The sequence below is a fragment of the Amblyomma americanum genome, chromosome 7, assembly GCF_052857255.1.
Source record: "Amblyomma americanum isolate KBUSLIRL-KWMA chromosome 7, ASM5285725v1, whole genome shotgun sequence".
In the NCBI taxonomy this organism is placed as follows: Eukaryota; Metazoa; Arthropoda; class Arachnida; order Ixodida; family Ixodidae; genus Amblyomma; species Amblyomma americanum.
The window spans coordinates 16,896,103-16,919,643 of record NC_135503.1 but is presented as its reverse complement, the minus strand read 5'-3'; the positions used below and the strand labels follow the sequence as shown (position 1 = coordinate 16,919,643).

The 23,541-nt window shown below is 50.0% G+C and overlaps 1 protein-coding gene and 1 non-coding gene across 3 annotated transcripts in view; both read right to left on the bottom strand.

Annotated features, from left to right (window-relative positions):
- The window catches only part of Oatp30B (Organic anion transporting polypeptide 30B), a 211,298-nt gene that overhangs the window by 158,628 nt on the left and 29,129 nt on the right, over positions 1-23,541 (bottom strand). The window lies entirely within an intron of this gene.
- TRNAF-GAA (transfer RNA phenylalanine (anticodon GAA)) lies at positions 22,017-22,089 on the bottom strand. The gene has a single exon. It is a non-coding gene; the product is annotated as a tRNA-Phe (tRNA).

Below are 23,541 nucleotides of genomic sequence, written 5' to 3'. Positions count from 1 at the left end.
CCGCGCAGCAGGCATCCACAATAAATGGGGAAAAAAATGAAAGAGCACGGCAGAGGGCGAGAATGCAGAGAAGACACCAAGATGTTGCAACTCCCTACGGCCTTTGCTTGAATGGCGGGGAAATAAAAAAAGGCAGGAAGGGTGGAAAGGCAGACAGGCGGCCGAAGACCTCAGAACGCTGCAAACCCTCCCCCATTTTCCCCCTCTTTCCGGGCCAACACTGCCACTCTAGCGATACACCTACAGCTCTAGACATGCACGTAAATCAAATAGCTCTTTGGATCACCACGGAGGCTCAGACCCCATACCCTCTACAGACATTCCTGTCGTGCACCAAAAACAACAGCAAAAGAAAAACGTGCGACCGCAGACTACAGAAACAGCCGCGCTGTTTTTTTATCGTTTCTATCCTCGATCGACTGTTTCCTCCTTTTGTCGTTTGTCTATCAGATTGCGATGAGAGCTACTGCAAGTAATGTCGCTCGCTGGCTTCTGCATATCAGAGAGGCCAAAAAGTGAAAAATGAAAGAAAGAATGAAGCGGTGAAAGAATCGTCACAAAATATCGCCCTGGGTGTCGGTTAATCATGGTTTGGATTCATAAAATCTGTTCGCAGTCATATGGGAACACTGTATCGCATCGTACTGTGTCATGTCGTGTCGCGTCGTATCATATGGAATTGCTTCAATACAGCATAAGGGGGGGTGCCTCCATTCTATGTCCCACAGAAGGTGGCTAATATTGGAATTGCTCCCGGAAGCAAACAGCTTTGAGCTTTGATATCATCAATGCGATATCATTATGATATTATCAATACAGGGCCTGTATCAATACGAGTCCCTACCATTAAGCTCACAAAGCTTCGAATGTCACGAGGTTAGCATACAGTTTTCGTAAAGAAAAATAGGAAACGTCGCTGTGCCCTTACAGTACACGCCAGTGTGGGACGCACTCCTGCGATCACATCACATATATGCGCACACGTTGTTTCGCGACCCCATCAGTGCAGGGAAGCGAGTATATAATTATAATTGGTTTTTTTGGGGGGAAAGGAAATGGCGCAGTATCTGTCTCATATATCGTTGGACACCTGAACCGCGCCCTAAGGGAAGGAATAAAGGAGGGAGTGAAAGAAGAAAGGAAGAAAGAGGTGCCGTATTGGAGGGCTCCGGAATAATTTCGACCACCTGGGGATCTTTGACGTGCACTGACATCGCACAGCACACGGGCGCCTTAGCGTTTTTCCTCCATAAAAACGCAGCCGCCGCGGTCGGGTTCGAACCCGGGAACTCCGGATCAGTAGTCGAGCCCTTCGGCGTTTTTAAACGTGAGCTTACATCACACAGCACAGGGGCGTTTTTGTATATCACCTAAATCGAAATACGGCCGCCGCGGCCGGGATTTAATAATAATAATTATTATTATAATTGGTTTTTGGGGAAAGGAAATGGCGCAGTATCTGTCTCATATATCGGTGGACACCTGAACCACACCGTAAGGTTATGGGATACAGGAGGGAGTGAAAGAAGAAAGGAATAAAGAGGTGCCGTAGTGGAGGGCTCCGGAATAATTTCGACCACCTGGGGATCTTTAACGTGCACCGACATCGCACAGCACACGGGCGCCTTAGCGTTTTTCCTCCATAAAAACGCAGCCGCCGCGGTCGGGTTCGAGCCCGGGAACTCCGGATCAGTAGTCGAGCGCCCTAACCACTGAGCCACCGCGGCGGGGAGGGAGGCGAGGGCTGCAGCGCAGAAAGAGAGCATGCATAAAAGGGCGCTCGCTTTAGGCCAACGCGTCTGGCGCCGAGTTTTCTGGCCCAACGCGTGCGCGCGTGGCTCTTAACGCGGCGTGCTCTAATCGCTTCGTCCTGTTCGCTAAGCGGCAAAGACACCCCGGTCACACGGAATTCAATTGTCCCCGTCCACGGGAAGGAAGCTTTTCTTTTTCCAAGTTTCGCAGTCCAAATTAGATTTTGGAAGTCCCGTGATGTTTTAGTACATTGGTTTGATGCGCTAGCATAACGAAACTCCTCTCCGCTTCTCAGCCCACGCGCAGACACGTCCGAGGAGGTCGCGGGCATGACGCAATAAAGGCGGCGCGCGCGCATGCAAAGGTGAAGAAAACAGGTCGGACCTCGAAGAGGACCGAAAGCATCCGCCACACAAAACTGTGAACTAACACGCTGGGAAGCGCCGCATATAATGCTGCGAGCGAACGCCACTAAAGCTTATGTTAAGCTGTTCTGCTACAGAGCTATTATTATATATATATATATATATATATATATATATATATATATATATATATATATATATATATATATATATATATATATATATATATATATATATATATATATATATATATATATATATATATATATAATCACCAAAAACTGAAGAAACATAACAGGATTTAATTCACGACGTTTCGGCTGGAGGACCAGCCGAAAAATGCTGGTCCTCCAGCCGGAACGTCGTGAATGAAATCCTGTTATGTTTCTTCAATTTTTCGTGATTTTATATTATATTGACCAAATCAGCTGCCAGAAATCACTTTTGGTATATATATATATATATATATATATATATATATATATATATATATATATATATATATATATATATATATATATATATATATATATATATATATATATATATATATATATATATATATATTCTGCTGACATCACGCAAACATTCGTCCGCTTCCGAGAAGCTTGCAGGCAAAGCAACGCCTCCAGTACACGTAACTCATCAAAATGTGTATTATTCCAATGGATGAATGTGTTTACGAATTCTATGTAAAACTGTCCACTGCTCTGAGTGTAGGAGTGAAAAGAGGGTGACACTTCGTCGGCCACATTTATTTGCCTATTTGTCGCCTCCCCGGCAACCAAGAGTTGTTTGAAATAAAGTTCTGAATTTGAATGTGAATTTTTAAATACCCAAAATTTGTTGGGACACAGCGCCGAGGGTAACGATGTTCTCGAAGTTATAAAAGCCGATATGGATATTACTTACGGTGGGTTACACGCCTCTCAGTAAATGAGCAGACTAACAGCCATAGTTAAAAAGTTAACTATTAAATATCAGTTAACCAGCCAACTAGTTAGCCTGTCTTAGCTGTATTCTGATACGCTACACCGCCGACAATGCTATGACAAACAAAAAAGCTCCGACATGAACTAATCACGCGCACAACCTGGACACATTTCTTATTGTGCAAATAGTTTGTGTATATTACCTCTCCCCCTATCCTCTCCCATCACCTCTTTCATTTCATTTCTCCATTCTGCCTGCTATCCTTTATTTCCGCTGCCCCAGCTCAGGTGCATACTATCGATGGCAGATGCCGGGGCTAGCAGAAATCTTTTCCTTCCTTTTTAGTATTTTTTTTATAAAAAACCACTAACACCACCGATAACAAAAAAGCGGTCTCCCAGCTCAAAAAAGCCTATTTTTATTAAATTGCTGAACATCTTAGATGAAACACCCTGTATACTACACTGCAGCGCATGTTATTTCACAGGTACCTCGCAAGTCGTCGAGAAAAGTAGCGCGGCTTTGAGACCGGCGTTGGGGGAGCATTGGTTTAGCGGCACAGCACGCTGTAAACACGGACACGCCTATATGGGAGTAAAAAGGGAGTAAGCTGACCTCTAGCGCACTCTCTTTTACAAGAGAGAGTGCTCTAGAGGTCAGCTTACTCCCATATATATGCGTATTCGTGTTTAGAGTGCAGCGCCTGCATTCCTTGCATGGCGCGGCACGGAGTGTGAATCCAGGCGGACACGCCGCCGCTAAGTCGCTGCCGTAATGATAGTTTGACAAAGATAATGACGGATGAGTGAATAAATGTACGGACTGACGGGCGTTTGCTATATTTGTGTTCAGGGCTTGCACCCTTTGTAGCGCGAAATTGGAAACCGAAAAAATCGACCGCACTAAACCATTCGTATTCTTCTTCGGGGAGGATTAGACCTAAATTAAGCGAAACTCATGCACTCGATCCGACAGTCATTTGGGAAGTATGCCTAAGTTCGCAAGGAAAAGGAAGCAAGAAGCAGTTAAGACCTTGCGGTTTAACTGCTATCCGCAAATAGCAAGTTTCTTCCGATAGATTAGCTTCTTGGTGGCCTTAGAACGCAGACTAATCAATAGTGTCTCCACTTTACTAAACCGCCTGGAATGCGCCAAACTGGGGATAACCGAGTGCAGTGTTAAAGCGGCCATAAATTCAAGTCAGCAGCGTTTCGCTTCTTCAGCGCGCACGAACAGTTAATCCCCTCACTATTTTCTCTAGGACAGTGCGGCTCAGAAAGCAATTTCCTGTTCCTTTTTCTTTATTGTTTTTTACGCCGTTTGTATTTCGCATTCTATTAGGGAAGGACGATTTAAAAAAAAGGGGGCTGCCCCAAGGAGCGACTTCACTGGCTTTTTCGTGCTTCGTATCGTGCCATTTCTCTGAACTCAAAAGCTGTCAAACAAATCAGCTTGAACGCTTCAAAATCGTCATCACCATTACAGTGCAGGAAAGTGCACGGTGAAGAGGCACGGAGAAACACTTGATTTCGAAAAGTGTTTTCTCTTACAACAGATCTGAGCACTTGGAGAAATCTACATGCTCCATACTCTTTAAAGATACTCTATCGGGGTTACTAAGCGCAGATCAACGGAAGAGGTTTTGGTACCTTGCAGTGGTTATAACAGGGCAGAGGGCGAAAGGCCACGATGATCATGATGAATATACCGATCCAGACTGATTTCGTAGTCGTATACGCAGCTCCTAACCCCAGGTGGCCAAAATTATCTCGGAGCCCTGCACTGCGGCGACCCTCGCTCCCATCTTTCATCCGCTCTTTTCATTCTTTCCTTCACGAAGCGACTGGGGTTTGCACCCGAGACGAGGCAGTTACTGCGACCCTTTAATGACCAATAATAATAATAATAATAATAATAATAATAATAATAATAATAATAATAATAATAATAATAATAATAATAATAATAATAATAACAACGACAACCACTCGGTCAAGCTGCTCCTTCGTAACTGACGCTTAGCACGGTAGACCCTCTCCCAGTGACAGATTGCACACTCATTACACTTGCTCAGACCGCCTAAACTAGGTTAAAAATTTACTGCGCACATTCTCTGATTAATTAAAAATGCGGTACTTTAGCTCTTGCACGCTGCATACACACTGTGTGCTTTTTCTTGTCTGTTATATTGCGGCTTTTATATTTCTCGCTTTATAATTGTCATTCTGTGCTTGTTCCAGATGTTTTCGTCGCCAGCTCCGTTAACTTCTGATTCTCTTCACTTTCAATGTCTTCACCTTTTTCTAAAATAATTCCGTGCACTGAAAGTGAAAGTTATGTTGCCTTTGTGCGTGGTGTAGTACCCCTCAGACCCTGTAGGGTTGTTTCATGGAGAACTGAAAGATTGATTGATTGATTGATTGATTGATTGATTGATATTGCTATATTTCACAGTAGAGTTGGCCTAGCTATAGTGTCAGGCATTCTTAACATTAGAAGAAAAAAAACGGGCACACCCTTCTGCGCGAGCGCACGCACGCACGCTCAACGACGAACAAGGATGCACGCAACAAAAATCGGACGAAAGTAACTCCGGCAGCCTCGCCTTCAGGCGTCCTCGAATCCATATACTTGGCGCTTCCTATAGCACGTGGTTCCTTCGTCAGCCGCTGGACCAGTTCCGGGTAGCGAACCGCTTTCGTAATGGGCAGAAATAAGATCAATTAGTCGCAGTCCGTACACTCAGACACCTCTCCAAGGAAGAGAAAACCGAAACAGGAAAAAAATCGCAGGGCCGCGCACGTGTCCAACTCCAATAAATACCGGCTATCCGGAAAGAGGTAGCAGGGAAGTTGTTCTTTTCTGAGAGAGAGAGAGGGAAATTGAGAGAAGCGAATTGAGCAGTCTATGTTATAAGTGAAAGTGCATAAGACGTGGACGGAGAGAAGCTCAGCTAGCGCACTGGAAAGAGAAAGAAAGGCTTTGGGAGTGTCTCTAAAGCTTTGAGCGAGAGAGAGAGAGAGAGAGAGAGTACCGCACGCACTAGCCGCGCGATTTCCAGATTGTGAAGGGAGCGCGTCGCCCCGGCACTTACATAGCGCGCACGCATGACGCCTAAATGGAATCACCTCGACAGCGGCGTCAAGCGAAGATGGAGAGAGATACGATTCGCTCAAATGGTACACAGAGTGAGAGAAAAAGCGCAGTCGTTCAGACGTCAGACGGGGGCGCGCCGAGAGATTAAAATCGCATCCGCGGAGCGAAAGAATGCGGCGGCGAGAGACGCGCGATCCGCGACGGCGACCGACGTCGCATCCGTCCTTGCCGCTCAATTTCACTTCTTTCTTTTTATCGCTGTTTCTATCACATTTTTCCTCCCGCCTGATAGAACCGAGGAAATAGAGAACACGCTCCTCACCACTTGATCACTTTCACGCGCCAACGCACTTCGCGCGCTCACTGCAAGAATGCGACGAGTTGTGTCAACGAAGGGAGGCGATGGTTGTGCTCACCTTGACGCGGCATTTGCCCAAGGCATGAGCGAACACGATAAGGTAAATAAATAGATATACAGGAACAATGCCGACTTTAATCTCATAGCTGAGAGCCGATTTTTTCGCCTCGTCTGAAACCGAATTAGACGGCAACGTACAGGGGCGCACTATCTAAAATAGAACAGGCGCGGTTTCTATATTGCTTTCCAGCCGCTGAGAAACACACGAACGAGATAAGATAATTAGAAGTTACAAGGCGACACAGCGACCACTGCCAGGAACATGGACAGGAAAAAATACGAAACAATAAAACATAAGCGCGTAGGCTCATTAAATATCGTTGATCTCAAAACATGATATACCGCGGGCCCTGGACAACGTTCAACCCGTCCTTATTGGCAACTGCAGTTCCGTGAATGCCTCAAGCGTGAGATAGCGTCGCAACAAGTTCGATTCTTGCGAGTATATACATCGCTTCCTCCAATCTCGGTCTCGCAGGAAAAAGAGCGAAACTCGGATCCGAAACGTCACCCTACTACGCGGAGACAAGACACGCTCCACTGGCTACGCAGGCTTACATTTATTCCAGGAGAAGCGAGAGAGAGAGAAAAAATATAAAAACGAAACATTGCTGCGGATTATGGCGAACGCGCGCGCACCTGTAACGTGCGCGTCATGTAAGAGGAAGAGGCTGTCGTCCGTAATAGCGTCACCCGAGCCGTCGTTATAGCTTTTCCTTATTCCATATCCAAGGCGGAACAGCGCTTCCTGCTTGCGCTGGCTGGGCGATGTGGAAGAAGCGGAACACGTGCGCGGCGGTTTTCGTGCTCTGTTCCTGCATTGCGCGTGCAGGCAATTTCCGGCGAGGCTCCTTACTGCAAGCAAGGTCCTTCCTGTGTGTAGTGCAAGACTTACGCGTAACAGATTCGTTCGGCTTAGAACGCGGCACATGATATTGTAATCTGTTATGGCATATGGCAAGGAATTCTGGTTTTGGTGGAAGGAGAAACTGGAAAAGAACCATCATGTCCCCCCAGACACCCGGATCTTCATTCGCACGATGCCGTCTAAACTTCCATGTTTTGCTTTGAATAAAGATGCTGCGCGGTTGATGCGGCTTCCTGAAATGGCCATATGCGCCGCTTGATCTCCAGCGCATACGCCTCATCCAACGTTCTTGTACAACAGAAGTGAACAAATAGACATGATATTTCAGTTTTTTCCAATTTAACTTTTTTTTCCTGTACTAAACCTTGCGCACGAAGTTGCTAGCACGACAAAGTCCGAGTTTCTACGTAATCGTAAACGATATTTATCATCATATTGAGCCAACATTTATGCCCACAGCAAATTTCTTGAAGAACTACTTTCTGCGCTGCCTGGAGGTACCGGATGTAATGTCAGTTTTCATTACGAAATGAGGCAACAATTTCAAACACGCCTTTTCACAATAACGTAATGCGTCAGTGCTTCCCACGCAAGCATTTTCCGTCGATCCCTGCTTGACACCGCCGAAGCATGGAGTTCAGTACGATGTCAATAAACGTCTACTCTAAGCTGTCCCACTTCTGCTGACACGAACTTTGCTGTTTAACGTACGTATAAGCAGTAACAAAATGCAACGCTCGGATGCCGATGTAGATGTTGCGTCAATAATTTTGAACGGGGCGCTTATAAGTTAACAAGAGGGTCAAAAACAAACGCGCATAAAAACCTCGTATCGCACACAACCTGTTGTCTCTCTGCCTCCTGGCTCTTTACTAGTGACACGAAAACATTTTAATCACACATGTCAACAGACATTTGTCACATCGGGGTGACGTGAAAAAGGCGAACGATTTCATCGTGATCTGAAGTTCTCCCTCTTGGGGAAACGCTGCGTTGGCTGAAAAGATAAACGGCGTTCGCATGCCGACCACGAGGCGGCGGGTTCGATTCCAGCGATGGAGCTAAAATGTGGTACGTCATCGTGCCGAAATTTCGGCGCACGTGAAATGGAAACACCAGGTGGTCGAAATTCATCCGGAGCCTTCCATATACGGTGTGCCTCACAAGCCACACTGTTGCTTTGACAGGTGAAATCCCGTTAATACAGTTCAATAGTGTAATACGTACGGTACTACTGCCCGTGACCCCGTTTACAAAAGACAGGTGCGTAGTGTGCTGTTGTGACACACGGACCCGGCACAAATGCAGTTATTCGACCCACTAACCGCCCCCTCTAGTATATCCCTATTTCATTTCCGCTTTAATGGCGAGCCAAAAAAAAACAAAAGAAAAGTCATCCGTCTGGCTCTGGGAATACCAAGGGATCCCAGCCTGCCGCGAAAGGGGAGGAAGATGACGGCGCTCCAGACTCAAGTCTTCATCGCCCTCTGATTCCTTGAGGGGTGCTATTAAGGTTATTTCATCATCATCCCGTCTTTTCTCGAAAGGCGCGACTGAGATCTCCGTTCAGAGAACGAAACATTTGCCGCGCCTTTCCTTTTTTGACAGCCTCCTCCTCTGTCCCTGCCACGACGGTACTAAGGCCATAAACGAGCTGTCATCTCACACATTTTTCATACTTCTCTGGGACGGTGTTTGAAGTCAGGAGATAAAAGCTCCCTATTTACGAACGGAGTTTTCTGTCAGCTAGTACATCGCCTGCGCTCGATGCGAGCCGATGATAATCAGCGAGGAATATATGTGGACCACTGAAAAAGGAGCCACTCACAAACGCGAAATAATTGGTTTTTTGGGGAAAGGAAATGGCGCAGTATCTGTCTCGTATATCGTTGGACACCTGAACCACGCCGTAAGGGAAGGGATAAGAGAGGGAGTGAAAGAAGAAAGGAAGAATTAGGTGCCGTAGTGGAGGGCTCCGGAGTAATTTCGACAACCTGGGGATCTTTAACGTGCACTGACATCGCACAGCACACGGGCGCCTTAGCGTTTTACCTCCATAAAAACGCAGCCGCCGCGAAACAAAATTTTAAATCTATGACGCGATAGCATAATTGGTTAATTAATGCCCATATAAGCGTAATTGGTCTTTCTCGACCTACCACACATAGATCCTTGGGAATGAACGTACCCCTCCTGGCGCAGTGGTGCAGCGGTTAAGCGATGCGCCACAGCCCTGCGATGGCAGGTGCTGCCACGTGCGGGGAATGAGCGACCCAGGTGTTCTTCCCGAGCGACCAATCATTAATTGCCACCTGCCACTGCGGTCAGTTTGTTCACAATACAATCATCATCATCATCATCAAAACGTTTATTTCCGCCGAAATGAAACTCCTTTTTGGACCCCCCGGCACGCAGGCCTAAGGGAGCAGAGTTGTGATGACGTCACAAGGCCACGTGACATAGGTGGCCCACCTAGGTCGTTTTTGCGGGGATTTTTCGCTCACAACGCCGACGGCGTGTATCTCCTGCATAACGGGAGGCCTTAACGCTATCGCGTAAAACAAAAACAAAAAACTCACATCAGTGAGAGGAACGTACGGTGCTTTTAGACCTGCATGGCTCACTATAACGACAACTTCAGCAGAGTAGCTAATCTTAGTAAAGCCCATTGTCCGACGTCGCAGGTATCTACGGGTTGCACTCAGAGCCTCGCCTCCCAGATGGCATCGCGGCGAGCCTCGATATCGCAAAATTGCAATCCCTTCGGATCCGACCCCCGAGGGCGCTTCGCGGAACTCCCGCCCCGTATCCGAACCACGCGACTCATCGCCGTCGTCGCCGTAGTATACGTGCGCGAATAGGCGGCAGCGATGTGTTGCCATCCGCGCCACTCGGGCGTATAGCGCAGCGTCGTGTGGGGGTGCTGTTGACGGTTCGGAGCAGTCGCCGGGCGAGCCACTGCCGGAAAACACTCATCTCGGACGACGGCCGGCGAACCAATTTCCGCTCCGCCGGCCGAAAGGGGGAAAAAAACAACACAAATACTACACGCACGGGGTGGTTTCGGCAGCGACGCGGGCCCTGGGGGACTCTTCGCGGGCGCCCGCCAAGCAGCCCTGGACCCGGGTGTGAGCACTGCACTGCCGCATTCACCCGCCTTTAAGTGGCGCCGGGTTACACAGAGGCCCGTCCACGTTGCATGCCGTAGCTGTAACGCTAACGGGACACTGGCAGACATCGATGTCGACAGACAATGGCATTCTAGAGGCAAAAGTGACCGCCCTCACCGAAAACGAAGCTTTTATAGGTAGACATTTCCTACCCGCCGCGGTGGCTCAGTGGTTGGGGCGCTCGGCTACTGATCCGGAGTGCCTGGGTTCGAACCCGACCGCGGCGGCCGCGTTTCGATAGAGGCGAAACGCTAAAGGCGCCCATGTGCTGTGCAATGTCAGTGCACGTTAACGATCCCCAGATGGTCGAAATTAATTCGACCTCCACTACGGCACCTCTTTCTTCCTTTATTCTTTCACTCCCTCCTTTATCCCTTCCCTTACGGCGCGGTTCAGGTGTCCAGCGATATATGAGACAGATACTGCGCCATTTTCCTTTCCCCAAAAACCAATTTAAAAAAATTTACATATACACCTTTCCTATAGACATTTTCACATTTGCCTTTTTTTTCAACACTGCGATGTGCCAGCAATGTTCTAACTGGCAGATTTCATAGAGGAATCTACTGCGCATGAGCAGAACAGTCCAACACGCACGCGCACGCAGTAAAGATGTAAACAGTGAAAAGGTGTATAAGTGCTCCTTCGGCGTCGCCACACTGCTCGCTGCGCTGTTGTGTGCACCCAGCGCTAGCGCAATGGAAGCGGCAGAGGAAACGGTTTGCGAAAGCCCAAGGAGGGGGCGTTTCGACATCCTCCTTACCCGATGGAAAGAAGAAAAAAAAAGCGAAGTAAAGATGTCGCCATCACCGGCCGATTTTGCAAGTAAACTGCTTGCGTCGTCACCCAATTTTTTTGTTGCGAATCGCGGAGGCTATGCTAGATCGACATTTACTTTTAAAAGGCGGCAGCCAGCTCTTTCCAGTCTACACATCAAAAACGTGTGATTTGAGATGCGGGTAAAATGTTGTAGCGAGAGCTACACTTGGCTACCAGTCGAGCATTTCGCTGCGGTCCAGAGAGGAAAGTTGTGCGCATGCGCCGTTACCATGGCAACCGGAGAGGAGCAGCAGGTGCGCCGTGCGCTTCGCCGTCGCCGCGCTCCCGCTCCAACGTAGAAGCCGTGCGTGACGTCACGCGGATGAGCAGTTGTGCGCATGCGCCGATACCACGGTAAGCAGAGAGACCCCACAGGTGCGCCGCGCGCTTCGTTGCCGCCTCGCCGCATGCCGCTCTATCACGCGAACCGCGCGTCGCCTGTGCAGGATTGGGTAATAAAAGGCGGAAATGTAGTGGGCGTCTGTATCAAAACGTTTGACATGGATGCAGAGAAGGAGAGTCCAGCCGCTGCTAAACGGCGGTATAGACAAGATTAACTCTTCCGATCCTGAGGTTGTCGCTACTCAACAAAGAATGAGCGTCAGAAGGCGAAGAGAGCAGCGGAGACACCCGAGCAGAGAGAGGAACTTCTTGCCAAACGGAGATGCCAGACTGCCGAGCGTAATGGACGGCGAATAGCCGCCGAGATGGAGCCCAATGCCTCTCATTGCTAAGCATACAGTGACCACAACAAGCTCAGCAAAGGAAACGTACCTCTCGCTACGTATATTCTGGCATAGCCGAGCTAAGTCACTGCCATTTTTTTAATTCAATTTTCTTCGCTCTAAATTCCCCTTTTGCTGCCGGACAGACGTCAACATACCGGAAAGAGCCGGAGAATGATATTTACTGCACTCTGTACAAAAAGGAATAAAAATGGAGTAAGCTGTTCTCTAGCGCATTCGCTTTTATAAAAAGGGAGTCCGACAGAGGATAGTTCGCTCCCTTTTTTACTCCCATACAGGTGTATTCGTGCTTAGAGTGTGACAATCATAAGATGGGGTCGTACTCGATGTTTCTTTAAAAGCATTCTAGACTAACCCAGCAACGGTTTGAACGTGAAAATTAATGCACCGGTCTTACTAATACGTTTCCTCCTAGTACAACCCCCCCACCCCCCCTTCCCCGGAGCGGGATATTTCCATTCTGTCTGCCACGTAGCCAAACCCAGCAGTCGCGAACCGGCGCCAAGGAAAGCACGCGTCCGAGGGCCATGTAGCGGCGTCGAAACCTGAGACGTAGATCTTGCGCGCCTGGCCGGCCAAAACAACGCAGGCCGGCGCTTTTTGAAGTGGGATATGACGAAGGCCACGCAGGCAGCGGCCGTGCGCAGCAAGAGGGCACTGATAGCGAAGGTGCCGGATTGCAGCCGCAGTGGCGGAGATACCGAGTTCCACGAGAGCGCAGCTCAGAAGCATTCAGGCAAACAAGCTTCCTTAGGCGACAGCAGTACTATATACCAGGGAGGTTTCCGGGAGACTACAGCGCCGCCATCATCCGCTCTCGATGCAAAATGACGTAAGCAAAAAATGAATTGCGTCACCCCCCAAAAAATGAACGCCATCCGTGTCAATGTTCGAGTACGTCCAAAGAGACTGCTTCATTTGCGGTAAAAGGTTATGCGATAGCATTCAATCCTCGCCGGAGCAAATAGCCGGCGGCGACCAGAAAAGTCCTGGGTAGCTGGCGGGCAAGGGCGTCATCAGTGACGTCGCCAGAACGGAGACTGCCCATTGGCTGGAGGGAAGTGATGTCAGCTGACCGGTAGTGAAGTCACCGGGCTAGGTTCACCTGTGCGACGCCTCCACCTGCCAACTGTGGCCAGTGGCGGGTGCTACATGTGCGGGTAGAGCAACCTCGGTCTCACAAGACCCACCAGTCACTTCGGGCAAAGGCATCAACAGAGTGGAATGCGATCGCACTGCCGACACGTAATGCAATTAGCAACAGGTGTTGTCGGGCTAGTTGGTTTGATACTTGAAATGCCATCAACGGTTATGCGCATAAAATACGACACGAAGGGAGAAGACACGACAGGACGAGGTTGCGCTCCTCCTGTCGTGTCTTCTCTCTTGGTGTCGTCTTTTATGCGCATTCCCTTTGATGGCAACTGGAATTAGGTGCCCCTGTTTTTTTTTTTTTTTCACGCCAACATTTACGCTGAGGACCGAGTGGACCCGCCAGAGGTAAATGGCTGGGGGCACAACTATAGCTGACGCACCTTCGGTTCGGGAAAGGGCAATTTTTTTTTCTTAGCTAAGACTAGAGAAGTGCAGTTACAAGACGAACGAGACAACAGCACGAAAACTGTAAATCTCTCATGATATGCGTATACGTTTTCTTTTTCTACCCATAAGCTGATTTTACAACGTAGCTTTTCGATAAAAGTCGTTCCAGTCTTTGGTTGACAATCGTTAGAAAGTACAAAAGAAAAAGAAAAGCAGTGTCGGGGCCGAAATTTAATGGACGAGTTGCGGTATGCATTCATTGTATTGGTCAGCGCAGCTTGTCATGCCTATGTCCCGTCGCTGTTGCGCTATTCCCCGACACTGAGCGGCGGTGGAAAGCGTAGATTTCGCTCACAAGCAGAGCCAACGATACGTTTAGCACTACTCGATCCCTGGCGCAGGCGGTGCGGTCTTCATGGCAGGTTCATGCGGGACCTAGGGCTCCGAAGGAGGCTCCATCACATGCAGAGACAGACGCACACACAGACCGCCATGGCCACTCTGTGCGCTGCGTGCGCCAAACGAAGCGACGACGAGAAGGGGGGGCGTCGGCCGGCGCTGAGCAAACAACGCGATATCCGCGGCCAGCGCAGAAAAACAAGCCGCGGTGTCATCACCCTCGCAACGCCTCCAAAAATTAACGCACTTAAAAACACCCTCGCCCGCTCGACCGCGGTCTATTTTGCGCGACGGTTTCGAAGTTTTCACGCCGCATCTGTGATAGAGCCCCGCGACCTTGCTTCGAAAAAGTGCGTCGCGACACGGGCATCGAACAGAAAAGTGATCGAACCTAAACTTAGAGCTTCTGAGAAATGAGGGGAACGTTCCACTGATGCTCAATCTGGCTTCAACATAGCCTGAGCGCGTAAAAGTTTCACTTCATCGAGTCTTCAGAGTGGTACGCCATTATATAGGGGGTGCCCTCTCTTCGTTTAAATCAATAAATACAGGTGGCCAACCACACCTGAGTGCTGGGCCTGGGTGCATTAAAAAAGATTATCTGTCACTGTTCAAGACAACCAGCGCTGAGGCTATGTTAGGCAAGCAGTTAATAAACTGATAAGGGCTTAATAAGTAGTGGATTAACGGCAGATATGGCGCGAACGACGAACATCAAGCAGAAAATGAGCAGAAAGATAGCTGTTGGTATACATTGCAAATTTGTCAAGCTTTCCTCAAGACTATCACTCCGGAAAGTGACGTTTTTCTGTCGGTTCGCCATTAAATTGATACGGTACACGAGCTTTCAGTGAGATGAGCTGGTGCGTATACGCAGACGACGAGACTGCCGTTCGAAAAGTTGGAAAGCAGTTTCGTGTTTACGTCTCAAAAGGCCGTAAACGTAGTAGAGGGCCCGGATTACTTTTACTACTGCTTGGTAGGTCAAAGGTCACGTGGAGGGTGGCAGGAAGGAAACGGACCACTCAGAAAAAAGTGGCTGTGGTTTAGCTCTGGTTAAACCTGAGGCGACGCGATAGCTACAGCTGGCTGAGTGGAACTTGGTCACGTGACCAACCACGTGACGAACCACGTGATAGCCACGGCGCCGCGCAGCCACGCTGAAGGCTCGAAATGCTACCGTAATGTAGCTATCGCTACAAAATAGAACCGCAGGTCACAGTACACCAAGAACGCCATCGTCATCAGCAGTCAGGTTAGACGGACGGGGGCCTATATATAGCCACGTGGTCTCCAGTGTCAGCCCTCTTTCGCCAGCCACCTTACCCAAGTGAATTTCCCAACCTCATCCCTCGATCTTAGCATCTGCGCAGCCCCCTTCTATAATACGCGTCTTTTGTAGCGAGAGCTACACTGGGCTGCCAGTCGAGCATTTCGTGGTGCATGGGAGAGGCCAGTTGTGCGCATGCGCCGTTACCATGGCAACCGAAGAGGAACAAAATGCGGCGTGCGCTTCGCCGTCTAAGCCGGGCGTGACGTAACGCAGATGAGCAGTTGTGCGCATGCGCCGATACCATGGTAACCAGACAGACCCCACAGCTGCGCCGCGTTCTTTGTCGCCGCCTTGCCGCTCTATCACCCCAACCGAACGTTTCTAAAAACGTTGGCCTAACACCACGTCGCATGCGAAGGATTGGGTATAAAAGGCGGAGATGTAATGCGTGGCTGTATCTCAACGTTTGACATGGATGCAGAGAAGGAGAGTCCAGCCGCTGCTAAACGGCGGTATAGACAAGAGAAGATTAACTCTTCCGATCCTGAGGTTGTCGCCTGGCAGTTGGCTTGAACAATGGTGAAGCCTGCTGTGTTCGGCTTCTGGAAAGCGGCATTGTCATCCAAGGAGCCTACGTGGCACTGGAAACATCTGTCAAGCAGACGATTGATGTGGTTGATACGTGTATACCAGCCTACGGCACGGTTTCACAGTTGTGTGTGACTGGGTGATTTCAACAGGAAACAGGACACTCTTAGTCGGTGTATGAAAGAAAAGTTTGACTTTAAGCTTCGGACCCTCACGTCCAGACTACACAATGGGGAACTACTATAGAACTTGTATACTAAGGAGGCTCTACCAAATCGAAATACTGTACAGACAAAATTGAGACCACTGCATGCTACTTCACAGACCATCGGGCAGTCTTCGTCTCTGTCAAGCAAAACGAATAAAAGCTGTTTATACCCAATGCCTCTCATTGCTAAACATACAGTGACCGCAACAAGCTCAGCCAGGGAAACGTACCTCTCGCTACGTATATCCTGGCATAGCCTAGCTAAGCCCCTGCCAATTTTTTCCCCTGGTCTCTGTTCTGTCACACTAATGCCTCCGCCATACGGTACTATACATAAAGACCTTTTCAACGAAGGTGTCCATCTTCGCCACATGAGAAAAACGTGAAAGGAGCTCATGCGCACCTACGCGATGCGGCATTCAAGCTTAATCTTTCTCTCGTTTCAGTTTGCTACACTTGATGTAATTCCTATCGCGACCTCTTCAAGGCCGCTCTTTTTTTTTGTTTTTTTTCCCCTAGGGAAGTAAAGGTTGGGGGAGGGGCGGCTACACAGACACCTGACATCAGCCTTCATTTCCAAGGCCCTTAGTGGCAAAGGCGTAGTTGCGCAGCGTACTCCTTTGAACGAGAATACCAGATTCTCAAAGGCATTTGAGAGAGATAACCGGCACAAAAGGCGCGGAGCGTACAGCGTCCTGAGAAAGGTTCGCATGCTTGCGCACCCAATACGAGGAAGTGGCGGGGGGGAGGGAGGGTACACCGTTTGACAGCTGTCACACCGCCTGGCCCGGTTAGCGGAGAGTTGGCCAAATCAGGGCAGAAACGCTCCCGAACCGGCCCGTATACGCGCGCCAGCGTACCGCGGCGCAAAGTGATCGATTGCGAAGAAATGACTCAGGGAGCCGTCAGTGACGGTCCAACGCGGAAATGCTCGACCGCGAACGGATGGCAAAGCTCTCTCCCACATGTACGCGGCTCACGTATACACTGCGTCGCTCTCTTCGTCTCTCTACAGTTTCGGTGCAGTGCTGTGGAAGCTCCTGCGCCGGTCCCGGCGTCCTGCATGCACACGAAATACGACTACGCCTACATGGGAGTAAAAAGGGTGTAAGAGGACAACTTGCTCCCTTTTTACACCTGGCTGTTTTAGAGTGTGCAGGCAACACACATTCGAGAAGTGTGCACTGCTCTGGTGCACTACGCAGCACTTGCATGTATACTGCCGCTCGTCGGCATACTTCTATTGCATAGAACAGGATCCACGGTGAAAGCTGTCGGGCCGCTGTGTTTCTGAGCTTGCAGGCGTCAAACAATGAAGCCCTCGTCAAGACACATGCGTTCCGGGACGATGTGCCTAAGGATTGTGGTTACGGCTGCTTTTGACCAAAGACTTGTTTCAGTTTCCGAAAAGGCGGTCACTGCAGTGATAAAGCTAGTGCTATCATCTCGAGTACGTTTGTTGCATGCGTAACAATTCAGTTAATATGCTCGTTATTATTCACTACTATCTCCTACTCTTACGTGATGCTTTGGTAACATGCGTAACCTATAGCTTACCCTGCAATGAAGCGCCTTCTTCAACTTGTTTTGGCTTGGTTGGATTGTTTTGTTTTGGTTTATGGGGTTTAACCTCCCAAAGCGACTCAGGCTATGAGGGACGCCGTAGTGAAGGGCTCCGGAAATTTCGACCACCTTGGGTTCTTTAACGTGCACTGACATCGCACAGCACACGGGCCTCTAGAATTTCGCCTCCATCGAAATTCGACCGCCCCGGTCGGGATCGAACCCGCGTCTTTCGGGCCGGCAGCCGAGCGCCGTAACCACTCAGCCACCGCGACGGCTGGTGGCTTACTTCAATTCACAAATGGCCCGTGCCATTTATGCACGGTTGGTCTAGCCCGACGTGACTGCAAACTTCCGCCCTCGCCGAAGTTGGCCTGGCCTCGGTGTTGTCACAAGCTCAGCCTTCTGCCACGCTGCGCGAAATAGCGTCTCCGTCGGGAGCGCCAGGGGGTTCTCCCTTTCTCCACTGGATAAGACGAAGCTAAATTCAACTCGCAAATACGTTCGCGCCCGAATAACACACGCCACCGCCGGCGAAGGAGGCGCGAAGAGTCCGGGAACGAACGACCCCCTCGCCAATCGGGCAGCGTAGTTTCGGCCCAGCTCGCGAGCTGTCTAGGCGCTCGTTTCTATTCACGACAACGACGCCGCCGCCGCCGCCGACGGGAAAAATACCCCCGCTCCACCACGGAGCATGAGCGCCCCCAGTCGGCGCGCAATTGCGCTTCCGTCATGACGGTGCGAGGCTGAACGAACGCGCGCCACACGTCCCTCGGCAACAGACGCGCTGTCGATTCGAGTGACACTCGTAACCTTTCTCCTGGCAGCAAAAGTGGAATGACCCCCCCCCCCCCCCCTCTCTCTTCACTGGGACTCGCTACTCTCGTCCAACCCTGTGGGCGCTTCTGTCCAGGACGGCGTGGCCCCATAATTGGGGTCAGGTGCCCTCTTCCGCGCAGAGGTTGAACTGCGTACGGGAATCTCGTCTTCGAGACCAAATCGATGGCCGACACTCCTCCACTGTACACGTTCGCTCTCGAAGGCACTCCGACGATGTATTTTGGTCTGCGGCGCCTCCTTTCGCGGGGGGACACACGTCCAGTTCGCGTCGCTGCGAGGGCATCATCTTCCGGCATTTGCTAGACCTTGGTCAGCTGGATGGCTGGCCTGACACGCTGTGGCCAAAATTGGCTGCCTTGTCAAGGAACTGCGCTTATTACGAACGCTCAGATTGCATCTGTACGCTTGTCCTGGTTCAGGTGCTGCTGTTCTTTGCGGGCCCGCTACTGAAACGTCTGCATGTTGCTTCGTTAAAGCCAAATGTAGTACATGCACTACCTAAACAAAAGCGAGCACGAACGACGCCACGTCAGAAAGTCCCGCGTCAGCCGTGCATGTCCAGGAAGTGGCACGCTCACTCAGGCCGAGATGTCACTGCACAGAGGCCCGGTACAGCGGCACGATTTCAATCGATTAACTCCAGCACGCAGTCAGTAAAGCGTTTCGTACAAAAGAAAATCGTCTTGTTTTTACAAACAGAAAATGGCTCCACGGGGTCATCTGCGGATGCGCTGTTAATGGTTGGTGGTAGCGAGATACGGAAGCGGTACACGTAACACTATGCTAAACCTTTATAACAGAGAATTTTAGCCCCACCGTACGATAAACACGGTGACTACGGTAGCTGAAATTGCACGTCAAATGTGGTGGTTTGAATGTGTATAGGTTCGAATGGGGGGCCGCCGTGGTGGCAGAGTGGTTATGGCGCTCGGCTGCTGACCCGAAAGACGCGGGTTCGATCCTGGCCGCGGCGGTCGAATTTCGATGGAGGGGAAATTCCAGAGGCCCGTGTACTGTGCGATATCAGTGCACGTTAAAGAACCCCAGGTGGTCGAAATTTCCGGAGTCCTCCACTACGGCGTCCCTCATAGCCTTAGTCGCTATAGGACGTTAAGCCCCCATAAATCATATATCAAATCAGGTTTGAATAGGCCAGAAAATAAGATTACGGCACATTTGGTTTCGGTTTATAGGTTAATAACGTCCGAAATTGACTCAGGCTATGAGGGACGCTGTAGTAGAGGGCTCCGGGTTATTTCGGCCATCGCCGTATACACGAAAGTCGCGGGTTCGGTCCCGCGGCATTGGCGGTCGCATTTCGACGGAGGCGTAATGTTGGAGACCCGTCAGTGCACGTTAAAGAACCAGAGCCGGCCTAAATTATCCGGAACCCTCCACTACGGCGTCCCTCATACCTTGAGTCACTCTGGGACGTTAAGCCTATAAATCCTGACCAAATGTGCCGCAATCCTATTTGCTGACAGATTCAAACCTATACGCATTTTTCAATAGGGTAAGCAAGCCCGGGAACGGTAGCAACGGCAGAGCATTACCGTATTTGTCGTATACGGCTGTCCAGCTGTGCTATAACTTTCTATCGCACCAAAAAGGCCATCAGGTCTAACCAGGCGCGGATGATCCATTCAAAGCGCCATCTCGCAATTGATATACGCAGCGGTACACAGGGCATAACCACCGCCCCGCGGAGACAAGCAGCAGGGCTTTCCTCAACCTTGAAAAGCGGACCCAGCGCGAGTCAACAACAAGACGAGGACGGCACTCAGCAGACGCGGCAGCCCTCAAAAGAGGGAGAGAGGGGAACAAACAAAAACAAAAAACCCGAGTAGCAAGCTCGTCACGCGATGACCGCCAACAGGATAAAAAAAAAAAAAGAGCACCTCTTCGCGGTGTCATCGCTCGTCCCTTTCTTCCTCGCGGAGCGGGCAGAGCATAGCGCGCAGTAGCTTCTTGCGTAAGGACCGCGTTGACGCAGCGCGTCTCCGCTCTAATTGAACACGCGAGGCGTCGACGAGAAGAGGGAAACAACCCGCTCCAGCGGCTGCGAGACGAAGAAGCCGCGGTGACTGGAAATACACGCAGCTGCAAGGCGCCGTCGTGTCTACCAGCAGGGGCTTCGGCGCGTCACGAGGACGGGGCAGACGAACGGTACGCACGCAGACAACGACGTGTGCGACCGCGAATCGTGCATCGCACTCGTGTCGGCCCGGCGACCATCGCTGAGGCAAGATTCACGGCCAAGCGACGCGCGCAATCCACGATGGCGGCAACGACTGCGGGTGACCCGCACGCGCGGTGTAGTGCGTCGTCCTAGCGAGAAGTCCTTTCTTACATCCCCCCACCCCCCCCCCACCCCCCCGTCTATTTCTTCGTACCTATCACCCTAGCCATTCCTTTTATTTCGGCCGACTCCAGATTAGGTTTCACATAAGGAAGAAGCGGGAGTTTCCGCGACCGAAAAACGTCTTGAATCTAAACGTTTATGGGAATCCCCCAAGGTGGAATAGATTGGGGGATTCCCCTAAACATCAGACCAACACCGTTCCCACTTGGAGTTGTTGATCAATTCGTGCTCGCCATACCATATTCTATAGCCCTCCCGATTACCTGAGGTGGTAGAGCGACTGGACAGGTATCACGGTGATGCCGTGTTCGAACCCCGGACATTTTTCTTCAACTACGAAGTTTTTGTGCGAGCTGTAGAGCATTCGCCTGCAGCCGCATGGTTGCGCTTGGGCGGATGCTAACGAGTAATTACTCCACTGTTGTCTTTTACCCTCCAGTCCGTTGTTATTTTTCAAGAAACTAACTACTACAACACCATCACCGTAGGGTATATATATCGATCATAGAGGATGGGTGTTGCCGAAAACGTTTTTTTAAATGAAAAAGCATTACTAGTCTCATAACTACCCTCGTTTCCTCATTGCATGCATGCACAACATTCGTTTGCATCGAACTAACCGGAACACCCTTCCGCTTAACCTCTACGCCTTCCTATTCATCCCTTCCTTCCCTCTTTCGTTTGGTGGTGCTGATCGCAAACGAAATCATTTTCCATTCAGGTAATTCTGTTCAGCACAGAATATCTTATCACGGGTGAAAGCCAAAGCTATATACCGCCATCATCGGCAGAAACAATGTGAAATTCCTAATCGAAATTAGGCAGCTAGCTAGTCACGTGACCATTCTTCATTATGAAAGGTCGGAATAGCACATTTTCCAGAGCACGTCATGTCTCTGACCCCGTTACGCTGTCTTCGAGCTAAACGCTCCGTATGAGCGCCACTGTTTGCATGGCATTTTGTTTACGGCCACGTCATTGGTCCTTTGCTTGCAAAGACCAGTTTGTTTTGCTTGATCGCTGCATTTTTGCGAACTCAAAGATCGGCTGCAACAAAAGGAAAAAATAAAAACCTGCCGAAACCCGGGATCGAACCAGGGACCTTTAGATCTTCAGTCTAACGCTCTCCCAACTGAGCTATTTCGGCCGGCACGGACGCAACTCCGCTAGAAGTCCTGTTATAAATAGCGGTAGTTTTTCTGCCACGAAGACTGCTGTTTTGTATTCCTGGCCCGGGTTTTTTTTTTTTTTTCGTGCAGTTCCGATTCAGAACACCCCCCCCCCCCTTTTTTTTTCTTTCTGTTTTGCCGTTTCTTGAGCTCTTTGATATGCTGCGTTGAGTCGCAGTTGCTCACGTCGAGTTGTTGCTCACGTCGCGTTCCGCTGATGATGCTACGTTAACGACGTTACGTTGTTGCTGCTGCTGCTGGTGTTGTTGAATCTATAAAACTCAGAATTTCTTTTCTTATTCGCAGCCCACTTTTACAGCAAAAGCTGTATTAGCTTTGCACAAGCAAGTTAGTAGAATCAATTTAAGGGCTACAACGGCAGCTGTGTAAGGCGTCACGTCTTAGGTGGACACCACCGCCACATATACCTCAAAGCGAGACAGGAGTCCACTGACCCGGGGAGCCAGTGATGCGCCTTTCCTTTCCTCAAAACAAGCGGAGGGGATTTAGACTGTTACCCGCCGCGTTGACTCAGTGGTTAGAGCGCTCGGCTACTGATCCGGAGTACCCGGGTTCGAATCCGACCGCAGCGGATTCGAACCTCCATTACGGCACCTCTTCCTTCCTTTCTTCTCTCAGTCCCTTCTTTATCCATTCCCCTACGGCACGGTTCAGGTGTCCGCCGATATGTGAAACAGACACTGCGCCGTTTCCTTTCATCAAAGACCAATTTTCATTTTCATTTAGACTGCGTTACCCGCCGGGGTGGCTCAGTGGTTAAGGCGCTCAGTTACTGATCGGAGTACCCGCGTTTGAACCCGACCGCGGCGGCTGCGTTTCGAATAATAATTTGTTTTTGGGCCAAGGAAATGGCGCAGTATCTGTCTCATATATCGTTGGACACCTGAACCGCGCCGTCAAGGAAGGCCGCGTTTTAATAATAATAATTGGTTTTGGGGGGGAAAGGAAATGGCGCAGTATCTGTCTCATATACCGTTGGACACCTGAACCGCGCCGTGAGGGAAAGGTAAAGGAGGGAGTGAAAGAAGAAGGAGGCAAAACGCTCAGGCGTCCGTGTGCTGTGCGATGTCTGTGCACGTTAAAGGTCCCCAGGTGGTCGGAATTATTCTATAGCCCCCCACTACGGCACCTTTCTTCCTTTCTTCTTTCACTCCCTCCTTTAAGCCTTCCCTTACGGTGCGGTTCGGGTGTGCGCCGATATAGATACTGCGCCATTTCCTTTCCCCAAAAGCCGACCAACAAGTTTCTACTGCGAATAAGACAACACTGGGAACAAGACAATTTGGTTCGTGCAAGCGGGCCCTGCATTCCGAGAAGTGCGCCGGGAACGCGATAGAACCGAAGACTGAAAGCGGAAGGCCGAGTAGGCACGTGAGCGTATGGCCGCCAAAACGTGCCTGTGAGACGCC